The sequence below is a fragment of the Ursus arctos genome, unplaced genomic scaffold (assembly GCF_023065955.2).
Source record: "Ursus arctos isolate Adak ecotype North America unplaced genomic scaffold, UrsArc2.0 scaffold_21, whole genome shotgun sequence".
NCBI classification, from domain to species: Eukaryota; Metazoa; Chordata; class Mammalia; order Carnivora; family Ursidae; genus Ursus; species Ursus arctos.
In genome coordinates this window covers 33,943,554-33,956,567 of record NW_026622886.1, presented here as the reverse complement: position 1 = coordinate 33,956,567, position 13,014 = coordinate 33,943,554, and the positions used below count along the sequence as shown (strand labels likewise).

Here is a 13,014-nt window from a genome sequence, read left to right as displayed (position 1 = left end):
AATAATCTTCACTTATAAGGAGATCTAAGGATAGAGATAATGAAAATAATTTTGTTCAGTATGAAAAGGGAGAAATGAAAGTGATATTACTGTAGGATTATGCTGCATGTCACCTAACTAGACAGATGTTTGAGATCCTGCTTTCTAATTCCAGTTACAAAACTGGCAATTTAGAAGAGGGACTGCAACTATTCCAATGTGTATTGAATGTTCCATTTTACTAAAGGCAAAGAATTAGAAAAATTCTTTACTTGCCTACCTGATAATTATTTTACTCAGAAGCCTAAAGCAGCAATTAGGGAAACTTACACTCTAGACTTAACTTTTACTAATAAGGAAAAACCAGTTAGTGAAGTATACAGAAGCTACAAAAAGATCAATAAAAGAGGCAGTGTCACATTAGAGTTGGACACTGGGAGAAGAGTCCGAATTTGTTAGTATTTTTTAGTTGTCAGTGGCAAGAATCCAATTCAAATTGACTCAGTCACAGTTGGATCCAGGTTTTCAAAATAAGTCATCAAGAACCAGTATTTCTCTTTTGTTATTATTTGCTTTCCTGTCTGCTGGCTTCATTCTTAAGACAGGGTCACCTCTCATAGTGGCAAGATGACCTCCAATAGCTCTGAGCGTATGTCCTACAAGGTTAGCAAGCTCATTAGAAAGAGAACATCTCTTTCTGAACATTTTTCACAAAAGTGTGGGATTTGAGAGTCATTTGGCAACCTTGTGTTATGGGCCCATCCCTAAACCAATGATATGACCTGTATGAGGGATGGGAGTAGGAATGTATCAGGCACGTACTACATCTGACGCTGAGGAACTAAAGTCAGTACTAATCGATGAAAAAGGAATAGTTCCACGAAGGAAAATTGAGGTGCTATTTCAAGAATTACAGGTGCTGGGGAGTCATTCATTCAATAACTATTTACTGAGTGCCTACTATATGTAGGCTAATTTTATTTTATTTTTGTTGTTGTTGTTTTGTTTTTAAAAGATTTATTTATTTTTCTGGTTCCCAAGCTTACATTTAATGTAAAAATAACAGAGGGATGATAGATATGATTACATAAAAATGTAGAGGTTTTACACATCAAAACACAAAATAGAAATAAAATACAAAGAACTGACAATAATATTTACCATATATAATAAAGACAAAAACTTAATGTAATTAGTATGTATAGATTGCATACAAATCTATGAGGAAAAAGTAGTGATAGCCCAATTATAAGTGGGTAAAGGGTACCAACAGACTAGTTCACCCCCTCTTTGAAAAATGACTAATAAACATAAGAAAAACGTATTCAACTCTAAGAATAATCAGAAGAATGTAAATTTAAAAAGCTTTAATTTTCACCAATTAAAGTAGCAATTGTTTTAGATAAATATTCCATACCGGCCTAGGTATGGTGACACAAATTCTTGTGTGCTCTGTTGGAGTAAATATAAATAAGGACATCTTTTCAGGAAAACAATTTGGTTGTTTGTCTCAGAAGTGTAGGCTTATTTTAGATTCCATATATAAATGGTGAATAATAAAGACAAAAATTTAAAAATCCTTGTTTTATTGGACCTTGCCGTCTAGTTGGGGTGAAAAAGACAATAAACAGCTACATTAATAAAATATGTAATATTTCAGGTAGTGATATGTGCTGTAGGAAAATATCAGGGAAGAGGAATAGAAATTGCTGCAATTTGATGTAAGGTCATCAGAGAAGGCCTTATTGAGAAGGGAACATTTGAGCCAAAGCAGACAAGAGAATGAGCTCTGTAAATATCCGCGTAAAAGGAGAGAAGGAAAGCAGTGCATATGTGGGTTTGTATCTTGAAAAAGTGAGCCAAGGAAGAGTAGGAGATGAGATCAAAGATTGTAAAAGGTCTTGAATGCTATTGTCTTTGATTTTAATGAGCCGAGAAGCCACTGGAGAGCTTGAGCAGAGTAATGACAAGATCTAGCTGACATTTAAAAATGTAAACCAAAGGAAGGAAGCAGGAGATTAGGTAAGAGATCAGTACAGTAATCCAGATTAGAGATATTAATAGTTTAGACCAAAATGATAACAGTGGACTCGATTAAAAGTGGTCAGATTCTGGATATATTTTCAAGGTAGTGAATTGTGGGGGGCAGGAGAATTAAAAAAAAGTATCAAGGATAACTCTGAGGTTTTTGGCAAGAGTGATCAGAAGGCTGGAGTTGCCATTAACTGAGATGGAGAAAACTGTTAGAGGAACAGGTTTGTAGAAGAAGGAGTTCCACTGCATTCTTATTAAATTTGAGATATTTGTTAATGATTCAAAATGGAGATGTTGATGGGCAGTTGAATATATGAGTCTAGGATTCAGGTTAGAGTTCCTGGCTTCAGAGTCTATCAGTATACAGATGATATTTAATGCTGTGAGACTGCATGAGATCACTGAAGGAGAGAGAGAGTATAGAAGAAAGAACTCCAATAATGAAGTACTTCAATGTTCAGATGTCAAGATGATGATAAGAAATCCCTAAAGAAGACTGCAGGCTGAGAAGCAGCAGCCAATGAGATAAGAGGCAATCTAAGAGGATGAGATATCCTGGAAGCAAAGAGAATAATATGCTTCAAAGAGTGAGAGATGACTGTCAAATGAAGAGAGGTCAAGTGAAAATAAGGACTGGCCTTTGGATTTAACTACTTGGAGGACTTGCCATGAGCAGTTTAAATGATCTGAAGATGAGAAAACCCTACAGAGTCTGTTCAAGAGACAATGAGAAGAAGGGAATTAGGAGATTGCAAATATTAAAAACTACAACATAGTTTAAATATCTGTGTTTTGCAATAAAGCAGAGCAGAGAAATGGGGCAGTAGCTAGAAGAGGGATTTCAAGAGAAGATTTTTTTTTTAAATGGGAGAAATTTATATGTTATAGACTGATTCAGTGAAGAGAGGAAACTAATGATTTAGGAGAGTAAAGGTAGAGTTGATGGAGCAATGTTCTTGAGAAGACATGCAAAACAACAGATGTCCACTACAAAAACATATGGGAGATTTTAGAAAAACGGATTTCTAAAAGCCTAGAGAAAGACAACTATGTTTTTATGGCCAACATCATTTAAAAAGGACAATAGATTAAGAAAACTGAGAGAGACTAAGGGGTAGAATTCTGATGCAGTGGGGGATTCTGGCTTGAACCTAAATTTTAATCACCATTGGCATTCAGACATGCCTGCATGTGTAGTGTCAGGGCATGAGTCCTCCATTATTGTTCATGACAGGAAAAGGAGTCTCCTGAGAAAGAATTCATTCTAAAGGAAGAGAAAGCAGTGCTCTTAGGTTTGGACCAATAGCTGGTCACACAGGAGGGGCAATTAGTAGAGCATGATGTCTATCTCTCAGGTTTAGCCTCTGACCCAGAGGCTATAAACCCATCTCAGAATCCTAAGGAGAGGGGAATACAAGAGATGAAAGCTCTGTTTCAATAAATTATGTAAAGTACTACAATAACAAGATCTTGTTACTCATCTGTTAATGCTAATGCACAAAGGAGAAAAGCCTTGACCCTACTTTGGTGCAGCAGGCTTCAGTGCATTAAAGATTCTAAAATTTGCTTCCTCCAACTTCAACATTCAATGAGTCTGAAATGGTGACCAGCCCTGATAGTGGTGGCCAGTAGAGGCCAGCCCCCATCACCCTGCAGCAATGAAAACCAGTTCCAAGAATGGGAGAGAATTTAATAGTTTGTGGCTTCAGAAGAAAATACCCTTAGCAGGAATATCACCTGCCATAGTGGCAATGGTCAGGCACTACCAAGTAACTTCATGGGAAGCAAAGGTTTTGTCAGCAGGTATCTCCAAATGTGGCCTGGGTGGGAGAGAATCATGGCAGACAGAGGGGACAGCTGACATGACTTGTCGATGAGCACATGTGTCATATCACCTATAAGCTTCATAGAGACAATGGATGAGACTTTAAGAATAACTGCAAGTCCCGCAATAGGGTTGGGGTGAAAATCAGAAAAAAACACTATTTATTACTGTTATATGATTCCATTTTATCCTTAGGTTGGTGTGGCTAGGGAAATGGGTGATAAGAAATTACAACCACACATAAAGCTGTTGAGGAAGAAAATACCAAAGAAACAACATGTGGCTAAAGAGAATGGGCTCTGTTGTGATAGATGCTGATGACAGAGATGTGCACAACCAAGACACAGATGGAGGGAAAACTCAGGAAGGATAAAGTACAAACCAGCTGAAGTTGAGGATAAAAAAACAGTTCAGCTAAAACAAAACAAAGCTATGTTTGGAGGAAGAAAATGATGTAATGCTGACAGATGGCAGAGAAAGTATAACCACTTAACTATTGTTTTATTTCCTTTTTGTTGTTTAAGTAAAGAAAATGGTCTTCAAAGGGGAAGGTAGAAAACATAACTAAGTAGGAAAATGAGAGATCCTCCTCATTTTTACTTTTCTCCATTTTTTGAAAGTTTTAGAATGAGTATTACCTTTCTTTTACTTAAAAAAAGATTTTTAATATTTTAGTGAAAAGCAAGGAATTAAAATTCGATATATATAAAAGATTTAGCAAGAGTCCAAATCAATGCTTTAGATGATGCCAAGTCCATAGTTCCAGATGAATTATAGCCTAAGGTATTGGGAGAGGACAGATGTAATAATGGGACAACAGCTGTATAGTCTTTAAATCATGATGAAGAACAAGAAAGTTGCCAATAGATTATACCTAATATTAACATTTTATAAAGCAACTTTATATGTCTAATATTAGCTACTGGTATGTGCTACATGTTAGGCATTGTACTAGACCAAAGGTCAGTAAAGTATGGCTCGTAGGCCAGTTTCAGCCTACTGCCTGTATTTGTGCTAAGAATGGTAAATTAAATTGTTTGAAAAAAATCAAAACAAGAATATGTCATGTGAAATTTATATGAAAACCAAACTTCAGGGTCCACAAAGTCTTATTAGAACACAGCCATGCCCATTTGTTTACATACTGTGTATGGTTGCCTTTGTGCATCAATGGGAGAGTTGGGTAGTTTGACAGAGGCTTATGGCCTGCAAAGTCTAAAATATTTACTATTTAGTCTTTATGAAAAAAAGGTCACTGATTCATGGGCTAGATATCTATCTGATGCTATCTCTAATCCATGACAACTGTGAAAGTTTATATTTCATTAGGTCCTCTCCAGGTCTTACCCAGGGAGGTGGGCTGTGCAGCTACTCTTATCCCTGTGATAAAATGGAAGCTCAGAATATTTAAATAACTTGTGCAAGGTTACAAGGCTCACATGGGACTTGGATTGGTCTTCTGTTCTCAAAGCCCATGCTCTTTATAGCATACCAGATAGCAAGAAGATGAGTGATGGCAAAATGATTATTTTTTTTTAGTGGATAAAAGGACACTAGAAATTTTATTCTAGTGAGTTTCATTTTATAAAGATTTTATTCATTTATTTGACAGAGAGAGAGAAAGCACGAGCAGGAGGGAAGAGTAGAGGGAGAAGCAGACTCCCTGCTGAGCAGGGAGCTTGATGCAGGACTTGATCCCAGGATCATGGGATCATGACCTGAACTGAAGGCAGACACTTAACCAACTGAGCCACCCAGGCACCCTCTAGTGAGTTTCATTTTAAATCTCAGAAAAGAAATTAAAATAAATTGCTAAATGAGTGACTATAAAAATGCAAGAAAAAGTATTCACTAAGAATACTTTCCTGCTTTCATCATGTTTCTATTTTATAAAATACTTCATATAATATAAATGCATTAAAATAAGATTTATGATAAAAGAAAATTATAAAGGAGGACTTTGACTCTTACATTTATATAGTGCTTTATAGTTTTCCAAAGCACATTTACATGTACTATTTTATTAGAGATCACAATTCTATCAGCTTGGCAAAGCAGGGATTGTGAGCCCTGTTTTGCAGACAAGTCTCAGAAAGATTAAGTGGCTTATGTAAAGTCCTAAAACTAGCCAAGATTTGAACCCAGGTCTCTGACTTCCAATTCAGTGCTCAGGGCATAATAAAATAGCTATGTTTATTGCCTTCTTAATTTGTGCCAGGAACTGTTCTAAATGCTTTACCCGCATTAACTTGAGTTTCACAATGACACTGTGAAATACACTCTATTTCTATTCCCATTTTACAGATGAGGAAACTGAGGCACAGAGTGATCCAGTTACTTGCTTAAGACCACAGAACTTATAGTAGGTGGTAGAGCCAGGATCTGAATTATACTATCTGGCTCTAGAGCCAGAGCGCTTAGCCACTACAAACTGCTTCCTCCTGGGGTATCTGCCACAGCTTCCCATGGTTTCACTCTGGGCTAATAGCAAATCTGTGTGCTGGATGAAAATGCAGCTACGTGACTACATTGCCTACTGAATAACAACACTGAAAGTAGTGATTAAAAGTTTGCAGTATCCTGAGTGGTAGGTCCTCAGAGGACAGAGGTTTATAGTGAAGTCTTAGGTTGATTGTTCATTTTTTGCCTATTGCGTTGTATTGCAGATTACAAATACAGGAAGTGGAGATTGTATTATCTGCTTTTAACTAATCTTTTCAAAATGAGAAGATTGTCTGAAAGGATCCATACAAAAAACCTGTGTGTGGTGAGTAGTTCATACAAATGAATACGTATATATTTGCACATTCTAAAAATGTAAGCACAATCAACAAGATGATGGCAGAGCCACTCCTTGTAAAGTGAAGGACAATCCTTAGTGAACAGCAATGAGATAAAACAATTGATCATCTATCTAAGCCTATCTCATATATGTAGCTTTATTATTCTCTTTAGAAATATAATTAAAAATATACAAAATTATAGAAAATCATTAATAAAATAATTATGGAGTCAAAACAGAGAACACTGACATACATCATATATAAAGTAAAAACGAACGTTGGGCAGTGAGCTGGATCAGCAAGTTCAGCAAACAGCAGGAACATTAAGATAGTTAAATGTTTGAGGCTTGTCCTGTGATCTGTACAATTCCCATCTTGCTCTTTGTTTTGAAAATATTACAAGCAGAATGTCTAATTTGGGTATTGTAAGCAACTCCCTGGAAGTTATTTGCAATCATTCTAAACTAGTGATTAACTGAGTATATACTGGACAAACAACATTAGCATCACCTGAGAACTAGCAAGAAAGGCAAGTTTTTGGACCACATCCCAGATGTACTAAGAGAAAAACTCTGGGTATAGGGCCCAACAATTTCTGTTTAAACAAGCACTCCAGGTGATTTTATTGGAGAACCATATATTGTATGTGTCTAGAACAGTTAAATTAGAAATAGCTGGAAGGATAGGGAGGAGTTTCTCAATACTCAAAGATAATTAGTATTGGATAAAGACCATTTAAGGTGAATTTACTTAAACTACAATTTAACAGTCTTACTATTCAAAGTAAAGACCAGAGACTACAAGCATCAGCATTCCTGGGAGCTTGTTACAAATGTGGACTGTAGGGCCCCTCTGCTGACCTAGTTGAATCATAATCTATATTTTAACAAGATCTCCAGGTGATTTCTATGCACATTAATATTTGTGATGCTGTTATAGAAAATAGTTTTTAAAATGTTTGATTGGGAGGGGTGCCTGGATGGCTCAGTTGGTTAAATGCCCAACTGTTGATTTCAGCTCAGGTCATGATCTCAGAATCATGAGACTAGGCCCTGTGTCTGGCTCCACACTCAGTGCAGAGTCTGTTTGAGATTCTCTCTCTCTCCGTCCCTCCCCCCTACTCGTGTGTGTGTGTGTGTGTGTGTGTGTGTGTACACTCTCTTTCTCTCAAATAAATAAAACCTTTAGAAAATGTTTGATTGGGGAAAAACTTAAAATATTGATATTTTAACTTTTTCTCTTGAATAAAATCCTATGGCAGTATGGTATATTGGTCACCATTTTATGGCTGACTTTTGTAGTACTATCATAACTTCTGTAACAAAAATAATTTGAGGGCTTCATTATTTCCAAAGAGCTTCTTCTAATCTTTGTAGCTGAATCACTCTCTTTTGAAGTGTTTGTCGTCAGACCTATTTATTTTCTTTTAGTACATGCAGGTCAGGTGGAACTCCTTGCTTTTCCCATGACTTTTACGTGATTCCACAGTTTTCCAACATTATGTTCACTGGCTTTATGAAGTATACCTAGTTTTTTAAAAATTCACAATCCACTTTAGGGTCAGTTTCCATTACATTTGTGGATGTTTACATCCAACATTCAGGCAGTGGTGGCCGGACAAGCACTTTGACAGGATGGGTGGGGACAAAACCTGTGTTAAGACAGAGGATGTTGGGTGGGGACAATTTTTATAAGTGGTCAGGTCATTAGTTGAATATGTGCATATTATGATAACTACCGCTTTATTAGGTAGCCTCCTAAATGGGATGGTGAAATAATGGAAACTCAGATAACAACAACACAAATGTTAAGGATGATTGTCTCCAGGCAATAAAAGTCCACGTAATTTTTATTTCCTTTTTTGTGCATATAAGCATTTTCTAAACGTTCTAGAATGAAAGCATGTTATTTTTGCAACCAGAAAAACTCTATTACTTAATAATTTTTAAATTTGAGGTATAATTTATGTGACACGACCTGATCCAGTGGAGGCCGGCAAGGCTGGCAGTGAAAGAATTCAACCTAAGCAGAACAAAAGAGAAAGAAATTTACAGAATACACTGCGAGGGAATAGGGGGCAGGACAGCAAAGGAACAACAGTCTGCCAGGAGGCAGTGAGAGGTTGGGGGCTGTAGTTTAGGGGGAAGGTGAGGAGGTATGGGAACGTATGGAATTTTCCTTTTCTTGTACCTGTTGCTGGGTGTAAGTAACCCATTGGTCAGCTAGGGCTTATGGGTATTTTGCGGTGGGTTGCCTAATGGGCCTGTTTGTATTCAGCCCAGTGGCCCCTGTGGACCCTTTTACCTTACTCATGTTTCCGTTGCTCAAGTGGATTGCCTAAAAGCAGCCTCCACAATTTACATTCAATAAAATACACAGAGTTGCAACAGTTGTATACACCTGGGTAACACCAAACAAGATATGAACTATTTCCATCACCCAGAAGGTTCCTTTGTGCCCCCTTTAAATCAGAAATTACCCTAATATAGCGCTCGTCCTGGAATATACACTGCTTCCAAGGCTTTCTAACCTCTGCAGTTATTTCAATGCACTGCTCTGGAGCAGCACACTGTATCGAATTCTAGCAAATACATTTGTGTTGGCCTCAAGCATAGAGCTTAGGTATACAGAGGGAGTCAATGCTGCAGTTTGCATTTCTTTCCATATATTCCCCTTTGTGTATTTCCAACTCCTATTTTATAGAAAATGAGAAAAATAATTTCCCCTCCCCCACAGCCATTCCTTTTTCTCTTTTTCCTTCCTGCTTTGAAACAGCTACTTACTGCACGGCCAACAGAGGATTCTATTAAGATGAAAGCTTTGTACTTGCCAAGGCAGACAAAGGGCTCTAAATAAAGCCTGCTTGCCAGTGTCTAGGAAGAGGCATGTGTCGCGCCTCTCTCCCATATCATGTCCCCACCGACGCCCACATCTGCCCCTCAAATGTCTCTTTCTTATTGTTCTGGTTCATGGTAACAGTTAAATAGCAAAAATAATGTTGACTATAAGATAATAAAGTTTAAAACACACAAAGCACTTTCATAAAGGTTATCTCATTTTGTTAGGCATCCCTGCAATACCACTTAACTTTTGTGGGCAAATACTAGCATTCATTAATTCGTTCCTTTGTTCATTCACACAGCACATACTTACATTAGTAGATACTATGTCCTAGACAAAATACTAGGCACTAAGTAACAGTGGCAGAAAAAAAAGGCCCTCACAAAACTTACTGTCCAGTGGGGGAAACAGATGAGGAAATAGGCAATTCTGACTTCGAGTGTAACAGTTTGTGTAGTAGCATACTGAACTCAGGTTAATTATAATACTGAAAAATTGGAAACAACTGAACAGTCTTAACAACAGGAAGATGTCAAATTACTGCACAGCTGCTTGATGGAATGATTTGTAACCATCAAAAGTAATTTTTGGGGAAAGATACATTTGAGGATATATTAAGAAATACACATTACTTTTATAATCAGATAAAAAATTGTAAGGTGAAAAACACAATTGTTTTAAGTGTGCCAAGGTACTACCTAACCAGCACGTAGTGATAGAAATATTTATCTTCATATACACCTTAAATTGAAATATATTTTCTAATGAAGTTTTAGTTTTAAAATATGCCCTTATAATTCTTCTTTTAATAGGTTATCTATGATTAGCGCTTTGGGTTTGGTTTTTTTTTTTAAGATTTTGTTTATTCATTTGAGACAGAGGGCTACAGAGAGAGCAAGAACATGAGCAGGGGGAGAGGCAGAGGGAGAGGGAAAATCAGACTCCCCGCTGAGCTGGGGGCCAAATGTGGGTCTCAATCCCAGGACCTGGAGATCACGACCTGAGACAAAGGCAGACGCCTAACCATCTGAGCCACTCAGGTGCCCCTAGTTTTTTTGTTTTTAAATATAATATTTAAAACAGAGTTTTCAAATAGATATCTATATTTATGTAACTGTTTACAGTGCTTTCATACATTATTTCACTTCATCTCAAAAATAATCCCTGTGACATCAGTGTTGTTAACCCTCTTTACAGAGGGAAACCAAGGCTCAGTGATTTTCAAGAACATAACCAATATCAGAGTTAGTGGGTGGCAGGTTAGAACTCCAATTTAGGCCCCCCCCCCTTTTTTTAGTTCCAGATCCAGAGTTTCTTGCATTTCACATTGGTATCTCACTAGTTTTATTTACATCCCAATGGGCCACAGACTTTTCAAACAGGGGTGTCTGAACTAGCATAGTATGTGTTCTTAAATTTATTTTCACTGTTGCTTCTTAGAATTAATCACTGAAATAAAATAAATTTAATAAGTGCCTAATACATGGAAGCACCATATCAGTGAGTCCAACTCACATATGCTTTATTTATGTATTTTAAAGTATTTTTAGTATGTATTTGTATTTTACTGATTATATAAGTAACAACTCTTCATGCAGATTTTTTTATAATTAGGATTATTGTCATATCTGTTAAAAAAAAACAAAACCTTTTTCTTCCTCAATGTGGTGGGTCTGCTATATAGTTTTTTCAAATTTAATGTTTTATCAAAATAATACATGGATTCCGATTTAAAAAGTCAAATAGCATGATTTAGTTTGTAGTGAAAAAGGGCAGTCCCTCTTCTATTGTTCCTAATCCCAATTCCCATTCTCCAACAGGTAACTTCTTTTGCAATTTTTTAACTATTTGGGGGTGTATACCTTGATAATCTGAAATAACATGTGAATACCACTATTTTCTTTCTTCTTTTTTTTTTTTTTTTTAAGATTTTACTTATTAATTTGACAGAGAGAAACAGCCAGCAAGAGAGGGAACACAAGCAGGGGAAGTGGGAGAGGAAGAAGCAGGCTTCCAGCGGAGGAGCCTGATGTGGGGCTGGATCCCAGAACGCTGGGATCACGCCCTGAGCCAAAGGCAGACGCTTAAGGACTGCACCACCCAGGCGCCCCTCTTCTTCTTCTTTTTTTTTTAATTGCAGTATTAGCTTTTATATGTTGATTTTTGCTGGGGCCTTCCCTCTCTCTCCTCTGACACTCCCTCCTCCAGGAAGGAGCGATTTACCTGACTAGCAAGCAGGCCTGCCTCAGTCCACTCCTCTTTTCTCTTGCATGCACCTGCCTGAGGCAAGGTGCCTTCTGCTTCCATTCCATGAGCAAGCTTACTGGGACAGAGTCTGCCCTGTGCCTGAGCCCAGTGATGGAGCAGCTAAGTAGGCATAATTCATAGTTGAAATATTAGAAACTGTTAACACCCCACCCCATATGCCACCCCACCTCTAAGCTCACCTGTCTGCAGCTGTAGGAACAGCTTCCATCTGACTGACACCTCCTATGTCTTTGCTTCTCTACAGGAGGCCTTTCTCCTGCCCCACAGGTGCTCTTAGTACTACTGGAATCAGAAATGCAGTCAACACCATCTTCAACTAGTGGGACCAGCTTCCCTATTCCCTGGTGGGACAACTAAGGTGGGTTCCACACAGTTTTTCAGAAGGTTCCCTGGGGGATTGAGTTCACTGACACATATTTTATTGGCTTTTTTTCATTCTCTCTCTTATTTTTAATTGGCAAGTTAAAAAAAATTGCAATAATTAGATACAACACATTTTTTGGCATTTATCAGCCATTACTACTTCTTATTTTAAGAAAATACCTTTCATAGTTTTTTAGTAGGCAAGAAATTAAAAGTAAACCTGAACAAATACTAAAATGCTTCTTTGGCTCACAGAAAAGGTTTTCTTCTTAATTGTATTTGTTTAAAGACTTCTAAAGCTTTGCAAACTGAAATCAAAATGATACAGTGAAATATAAAAACACAAAAATTCTCCAATTCAGCCAACCTAAGATTTACTCTTTTTCTTCTGGCAGAGTCTAGTATTTATAGCCTATATTTCTTTTAAAAAAGAGAATAAATTCCCACAAAATGCTTCTTAGTACAATCATTACTACCAAATGTCCTATTAAATTTCTGGATATTTGCACTGCCAACAGAGTTGTTAGGTAAAGTCCAGTGTTTATTGATGAAACAGTCCTTTAGTGAAGCAGCCACAGGGTGCTTAAGAGGAAGCAAGTACTTGAATTGAACTAACAAAAATTACCTGAATAACTTGTGGCAGTTATTTTTGAATTGTGAAGACCTGACCAGAAGTTCAAGGAACAGCTGGAGGCACTAAAAGGATTTTTCTCGAAGAATCCTCAAAGAAAATATTGTCCACAGGTGAACGCCAGTTTTCAAAAACACTGAGCAGTCTGAATCTAATTACTGGGATCCAAATTCCATCACCAGCACCCACCCACCCCCTCACTCCCCGCCAATCACTCCGTCCAGTGACTTGGCCTAGTGGTTTCCCTCCTCTCAGGAGATCCTGAGATGGGTATTGTAGGATGTCTTAGC

The 13,014-nt window shown here is 37.4% G+C and overlaps 1 pseudogene; it reads left to right on the top strand.

The window, feature by feature from the left end:
- Window positions 1-12,087, top strand: part of LOC113256052 (14-3-3 protein theta-like) — a 43,861-nt pseudogene extending 31,774 nt beyond the window's left edge.
- Window positions 12,088-13,014: the final 927 nt, after the last annotated feature.